Here is an 8,263-nt window from a genome sequence, read left to right as displayed (position 1 = left end):
ACATTAAACGAGGTAAAAGAAAAAAAAGGTTAAATTAATGCTTAATAAATAAATCTGCATGAAAATAATTTAAAGGCGAAAAATTATACAAATAACGTACATAGAAATTTGTAAAATAATAAAAATAAGAATTCAAATGTTTTTCATTTTTAAAATCCTGCTTTCAAACAAACCAACCAACCAACCAACAAATGGACACGTTGCAGAACCTGGGCTCAGAAGCTCTTCACCACATTGCAGGCTAACCTGGACATACAGGCTTCCCCTGCCACATCAGCTGATCTTTAAATATAAAGGAATTTATTCATGATGGTGAAAAAACCCACAGTCCCCCTTAGTGACATAAAGTCAAACACTTGGTAAAGCCACCATCTCAAACCTCAAGTGCAGTGGAATTAGATGTGGCACTGTACATCCCTCGCCAGCAAAAATGTGTCATAGCTTGTACCAAAGTCAATATTAGAACAATTAGAGCCCCTGAATAGCAGCATTCATAGTCACTCGCACCCACACATGAGGTCACCTCCTTGGAGTCGGATCATTCATGTGCACATGACACGAGGTGTAATGGGAAGGGGAAGTGGTGTGAGTATTGCAGTAGTGAGCTGGGGCTAAGTTCAGGGGAAATCACCGGCAGCCTGAACACATTAGCGTTTACATCTCAGAGACGCTGATCTAATTTGTGCTCATGAAAGGAAATGAAAGGGGATTGCATTAGCGCCGATTCCTCTGCCAGCATGATTCACACGGTTTTAGTCAGCGACGACCTCTCCTTCCACGTCTATGCTGTGTCATCTACAAGCAATCCACAGAACGATGACTCCCTGCCGTATCCACACTGAATGAGTGATACAGATGGATCACAAAGAGAAATGTCTGATGACAGTAGGAGGATAATTTTCTTTTACAAATACAACCATACTGTTCTTGAAGTGTACAGTAAACCCTTAATTCCCTCCAGCAATCTACAGGTCTGACATAAACTCACATAAATCTTCAGTGCTGACAGATAATGTTACAACATGGGCAGTCAATACAGAAATACATTTAGCTACAGATCAGCAGTGATATTGAATAGATGGAAGGATACAGCGGTTTGGACCAATGTTTAGTGGTTAATGGTTTGTTTTTCATAGGAAGGCGTATCAGAAAAGTAGATTTTGTATCATTTGCAGATTATATTTCATGTTAAAATGATGATTTGACACTCTTTGGCAGTACTTGAGTGGTCTGGTGGTGTATTCTATGTCTAAAGACGTGATGGAACATCAACCCTTTAGTAAGTTAATTTAGCTGACTTAGATAGTTAGCCATTCGATAAATGAATTAATCCAACATCCCTCCCTTTAAAGATCCTGAAAGTGAAGCTATAATAATTAAATAACAACAAGTCACACAGGTTGATACCTGAAAACCAATTTTAATACATTAATAACATGATGGGGATCATAATAGAAAGGATAATATAACAAATCTATATTTACGCATTATATTAAAGCACATGTGTATTTCTGTTTATGGACAGAAACTGTGTTATTCTCTAGAAAGGGATTTAAGATATTTCTCAAATATTATTCACTTTAAGAATATTTATATTAAATGAAACAGTAGGAACTTATTGAGTACCATCTATGTTATAATGATGGCTATTGACAAACTAAATATTGATTTGTCCTGTGATTTGTGAAAAGGCAGGAAATCCATTGCCATTTGTATTTTTGTCATGGTATTTAAATGAAAAGGGAAAGTTAATATAAGATTTTTCTTCCTGCTCCCTTTTTCATTCATGGAATCTGCATGTGTGTTGTTTTGTTTTGTTAAATAATTTAGGATAACAAAAAAATTATGAAATTAACTAAACTAAATCTAACTGGAAACTGCTGTTAATATTGAGTTTGCCATGCTTTTCATTGTTGCGACATGACATGTATATATTATATACACTCTTTTTAATCATGTGGAGAAGCTTTTGTATTATAATTGCAACTGATTGCATTGCACTGCTTTGAGATTAGTATTACATAAACATAAGTTCAATAAATTCAGGACAGAACTGATATGACTGATAATATCTCCTGTACATTATGTTCAGAGACGAGAGAAAGACATTGTTCAAAGTAAAAGCAATGTGGACGGAGTGACACGGGCTGAAATGAAAACCCACATGAACTACACAAAGCCATTTTGAATTACCTGCATGAATCTTAATGATGAGTTTCTCAGCGTTGTTCATTTGCAGACAGAGCATGGTTGCCATCTTGTGGCAACAGTTTGGAAACAAAATAGCAAAAACCCTAAAATTCAGATTTAATAGATTCGAGTATTACTTGAACATAAAAAATTTAAAGGATGATGAGATTTTTTATTCTCTCTTTTTATTTCTTATTATCTTCATCATGAAGATAATAAGCTTGAGCTGCTCCCCCCGCGACCCGACCCCGGATAAGCGGATGACGATGAGCTGATGATGATGAGATGAGATTATCTTCATCATTTTAGAATGGTGTCTGTCAGTTGAGAATCATTTTACACATGATGCCTCCGAGTTCAAAATGTAGGCTACTTATTTTTCTAAAACACTTCAAACACTGCTAAACTTTAAGGTTATTCTTAAGGATTCCACTTTTGTCTATTCAATGACCATATTATAAGCATTGTCATTGAAATTGAAACCTTATAGTATCCATAAGGGTTATAATAATTCAAATATTTGCAATAGTCTGCACTGCTGTATTTTATTGAATGCTAAAAACACAAAATCAGAAATACATCTCTGAATCATTTAATTTTAAACATTAAACATTTCTACAGAGAGTGATGTCGAAAAAATAAAGATATTTACGACCATTGCAGTGTGTAAGCATCTTCACTTTGAGTGATTGTCATCGGCGATGTGCAGTGACATGTGCAGTGACATTTTAAAAAGTCGTCTTTGTTTATCCAGTACACCTGTGCTTTTTTTAAGTTTCTTAAAATTAAAACAAATTGTGAAAAATGATGAACTCCAAGAGAGGGTCTGTAGAAACATTTGAATAGGACGGCACGTACAGGGAGAGAAAAATTCAAAATGAACATAACTTCCAATATATGCAGAGATGGGCAAAAATACATCAAAATGTATTTTGATACGAAATACAAAATACCCCTCAAATAAATCTCACAATTTTGTATAGCAGAGCATTGAGCACCGAGGTTTGGGCTATATAATTTACACAAAGCTCTGTCGAACCCCACAAAGTGGAAGAACAGTCACAGAATGTCAGTGTAACTAAGCAAAGCTATTAAAAAACAACAACTTGATTGATTATGTACATATTTTTATTAAATGGGACTTAACAGCCCATAAACATTGTCTTTGTATCAACAAGAAAATATTCATCCTTCAATTTTGGTTGTTGAGGCCCAACCACTGAGTAGCCAGTTTAGTTGCCTTTAAGAACAACTGACTTTTCAAATATTTCTGGTGTTAACTGCCTCCTGTGCGGATGGAATATTATTCCTGCAAACGAGAACAGTCTCTAAACCGGAGCTGAAGAGGGGAAGGTTGTGTTAAATCTAACAAAAAGTAGCTTGATAAGTTGATACTGCTGAAGAGAAAGCAGGTCTTTTCTGGTGTCCTCCAGAAAACGAAGTGTCTCTAACTCTGCTTTGTTGTGCCTTGTGATCTCCTGTCTTTCCTTGACTTGAGTTTCTTCTGATGAAAACAAAGAAGTCATCTTCCTCATCTTCTTGGAGGCTGGAGGAAGCCGTTTTTACTCTCTGCAACCAGGCCTAGATCTTCAGCTGAGTGGAGCATAAGCTGATGGATTTGCTTCCTTTCTCCCGACAATCGTGGTGGTAGCAAGCGCATTTTGAAGAATGGGTTAATACGTGAACAGATTCGTGGAGAAAATATTTTGAGTATTTTAAATACAAAATTACTCCACTCTAAAGTATTTTGTTACAAATTACATTAGATTTTTTTATTGACCCTATCAAATACAAATGACAAAATACTCAAAAGTAATTGAAATATGTATTTCAAATACAAGTAATAGAACTACTGCCCATCTCTGAATATATGCAACAACAAAAAAGTGAAATAGACTTCTATCACCAGCTTCCATCCAAGTAAAGCAGCCAGACAGGAGGCTGAAGAACCACACAGCTACAGGCCTATGGAAGATCACGTTTGCCGGAGACCAAGCACAGACACTAAAAACAGGTCTGAAATATGGGATTTCTGCAACAGCTTCTGACCAGTGAGCAACTTAAGTTTTCTGCTGGGATCTAATGAAGATCTTGCCCCTGTTCAAATTCGTATGTTTATCATTACATCCCTTAAGGGTGCACAGTGTATCCGATGGCAGTCACACTTCAATATATGTAAATAATAAAACACAACAATATATTTCATCAAGTTAATTTTAAAGCACCATTAAATAAGCAAATGCATGCTTGACATATTTAATGAATTTACTGCACCATTAGTCATAGCAGCATTGTGACAGTCAGCCCACCAGCCCTCAATGCTGCCTCCACACTCATGTCTAACGAAAAAGATGAAGGATCTCAAATAAAACAATTCAAAGCTCATCAATGATTTCCTTTGTGTAAGAGTGTAATTGATTATCACTTTCTTTTTCGCAGAAGAGTCACAACTCGGTATCAGCTTCAGGGCGGTGTCACTGAAGAATTATAAAACTTCAGCAACTGCGCAAACTTGTATCTTATCTTACAAAGACAAGATTTGAATGTACAACACAACAGAACGATAATGAAATGTTATGATACAGCCAATGTAATGTGGGGCATCAAACCCTTCACCAGATGAAGAAAACCCAGCATGTATATATATCACTGGTTAATGTAGCCATTATAGACATTGTGGCTATACCAGATTTGATTGAATGAAGATGTAGATGTCATTGCCTTTGAGGAACAAGAATGTGATCTGGGTGAAGTTTGATCTCGTGCTGAAGAGGATGTATAATCTATATTTGATACTCTGCTTTTCACTACTCAACACTAGAAACCCCAATTAGCACCAGGTAACTTCAAACCTCAGCAGGTTAGGGCGGACTTTGAAGGAAGAGGCAATCACATGTTCACAACAAACAAAAAATGTAAGAGTCAACAAAGGTGATTCCCAAACTGACATGCTGTTGTTGTTTTGGTTAATCAGTTAAGCACGGCTACAAGGTTATTTGAGGCCTCATTAAAGTGTATTTTTGTTTACTCACTTCAGTCTTTTATTCTCTCCGAAAAGTCAAGGGATCAAAATGCAAAAGTGAAAAATTTGGGGGTGGAATGTGATGTGACATTTCTTCCTTGCGTAAAAGAACGGTCATGACCCAAACCGTGTAAGCTGTGGAAAATGGGTAAATGAAATCTTTCTAGTGCACAACACATGAGTAAAGTGTAACAAAGAGTTATCTGACGTGATGCTTGAATTGACTTCACGTGGATGACAGGGATTACTCTGATTGACTGGAAGCTCTTTGTTCAGCTGGCTTCTCCACACCAAAGTACGTGTTTCGCATCACATGTTTCAGTGTGATTCGTGTTCTTGCTAATTACAATTACATTATACTCAGCTCCTAGAAAACTCTCCGGTATTGTTGAAACTTTTGAGGTCATCCAAGATTAAGTCTAAATTTCATCTACAAGTGCAGTGCCCATTCTAAACCTGCGTATTTGGAATGGACAAGATCTGTGCGAATGCTCCAGAGCTATTTAAGAAATATTCCTTTTGGTTTGTGAGTTCTCTTTATACTGACCTGCAAAACACTGTCACCTTTTTGTGTTTGTGCTGGATATTGTGTGCAGAGCTTTTTATAAACAGTCTTTGTGCAGAGTGAAATTAGAAAACTTTGTGTTCATCCTACCTGGTGTATCTACGATGAGGATTTAATCAAAGTCAATGTTTTACCTTAAAATTAAACTGGCTTTACGTACTAGTATTCACATGTGTTGTATATATACATATAATTTTAAAGAAATTACTTAACTAGTGTTCTTTTCTCAAACATTGGAACAGAGGTCTAGTGAGCATCAACACAATCTCTAGAACCAGGTTTGACAACTTTTCAAAATAAAAGCTCTGTGATTCACTTCGATATAAAGCATTACAGCTATAAAATGAACGTTGTGCTTTCACTCTGACGACAACTTGCTGAAGAGGAAGTGTTTTATCAATGTTGCCATGTCAAGGTCCATGAATGTCTCTGTAAATGAAAACAAAAGTCAGTTATGGTCCAGTATACTGTGAACCTGGATTGATCTGTCCCAAAATCCAAGAGGATTCTCCCTACCCTGTCTAGTGCCCTTGAGCAAGGCACCTTACTCCCCCAACATCTGCTCCCCGGGCGCCGTACATGGTTTCTCAATGCTCTGTGTGTCCTCCACCAGATGGGTCAAAAGCAGACGTTAAATTTCCTTACAATTGCATGAGTGTGCCTGTGCATGTCTGTGCATGTGTTTGGGACAAGTAAATGTATCTTAATCTTAATCTTAATCTTAATCTTAATCTTAAAATACCTTTAATAAAATGTGTTTATCAGTCAAATAGAAGTCTATAGCTGTGTCTCAATTCAAAGGCTGCATCCTTGGGAGACGTGGCTTTCTCTGCCCACAAAGATAGGCTTGCCTAGACCACGAAGGCCGAACCAAAATGAAACGGTCTCATCTGCAGATGATTTCTGTGTTTGACATCGCCAGTTCATCCCACCCTAATTGCTGTTGCCTAGCAACAGAGCTAAAGTTGGACAGAACGAACGTTTTCATGCCGGTTTTTTAACATGTGTAGTGATAGCTGTTCTGTCAATTGAAGCATCATATTGGACATCTTGTCACTCGCCAGTCTTTAGAAAGCTTTCTGTCACAGAAGCGCAATGAATCTTGGGATATGTTGGAAATGATCCAATTGAGATACATCTAATGTTTTATTGGGAGTCTTGAACTCTCCAACTCCGTTAGACTGAAAAAAACTTGGTATGTTTATATTGCTTAATGTTAATCTTACAAAATGTATACATAAATGCATGGTGATTGGAAAATCCAGTCATGTGTCAATGATTGTACAGCTGTTTGTTGGTTATATCTAACAAACGTTCACCTCTTTGCGGACACACTGTTATTTAAGCCATGGTACATCTTTATGAGCAATATGCAAAGTAGTTCTTTATGACTGCTTTTAACTCATGGCAGATTGTCTTAACTCTAATTAACACTACTTAAGAGAGAGTTACCCCATACATATAGCTTAGCATCTTTTGAAGAAGTTAAACTTCAGTGTCAACATCTATAGCCTCAGAAAACCGGTGAGTCCTTTACATTTGATGTCAGGATGGTATGTATCTCCAAATCTTGTCTGCATGGTCCATGATGACCTTACCTCGGATCATGAGACCCTCGATTATCTCCACTGCGGTCACATGATCAGCTGGTGCTTGGGATCAGCTGTGAGACAATTTGGAATTGATTTGCATGTTGATCAGATGCTCTGTCGGACACTTGAGGATTTTTCAAATAATTCCAGATCTCTGTCCAGGATAGTTAGACACATGAGTCACATGGAGAGGAGGTTAACCACAATACAAGAAACAAAAAAAGCTTTAATGGAGAATTCATCCAACTGTCAAAGATGGGATAGTTATGAATCTGAGATAAACTTGAAGACACTTGGAAATACTCAATGAGGTTGTACTATTACAGATGATAAGGTTTTCTATGACCACCTGCGTCCATAGCATGACCACCCAACCTTCCATCGGACATATAGCACCACATTTTGGGTATTTGTATTACGCAAAACCACTTTCTCCACTGACGCAGCTCAACTGGTGCTGATGCATTTATAAAAAAAGTGCCGATATACTTGAGTCTAGTCCAAGGGTCGGCAATCCGCGGGTCTGGAGCTGCATGCAAGCTCTTCAGCCCCTCCGCAGTGGCTCCGTGTACAGTGTTGTGCATTATATTTTTCATGAACGATGAACTGAACGAATCAGTTTTCATATCAGCGTTTTTAAATCATCATCATCGTACCAGACCATCATGTGAAATACCAGGAATGAGGGGAAATTGTTGTGTGAGTTCAGACCTCGTTACCGTGAAGCAGCCATCAGTGACACAGATCCTGATCAGTTCATGAAGTCACTTGGTTTATGAGCCTGCATTTAAACATCATGAAAAATGACTTTCCAACATTTTGTGCACAAGACGCTCACAGTAAGGACTCAGTGTTAAAATGAGTGGAGCAACACAGACTCATGATCAGACACCA

This window comes from Platichthys flesus, chromosome 12 (assembly GCF_949316205.1).
Source record: "Platichthys flesus chromosome 12, fPlaFle2.1, whole genome shotgun sequence".
In the NCBI taxonomy this organism is placed as follows: domain Eukaryota; kingdom Metazoa; phylum Chordata; class Actinopteri; order Pleuronectiformes; family Pleuronectidae; genus Platichthys; species Platichthys flesus.
Note: the sequence above shows the minus strand (reverse complement) of the source record.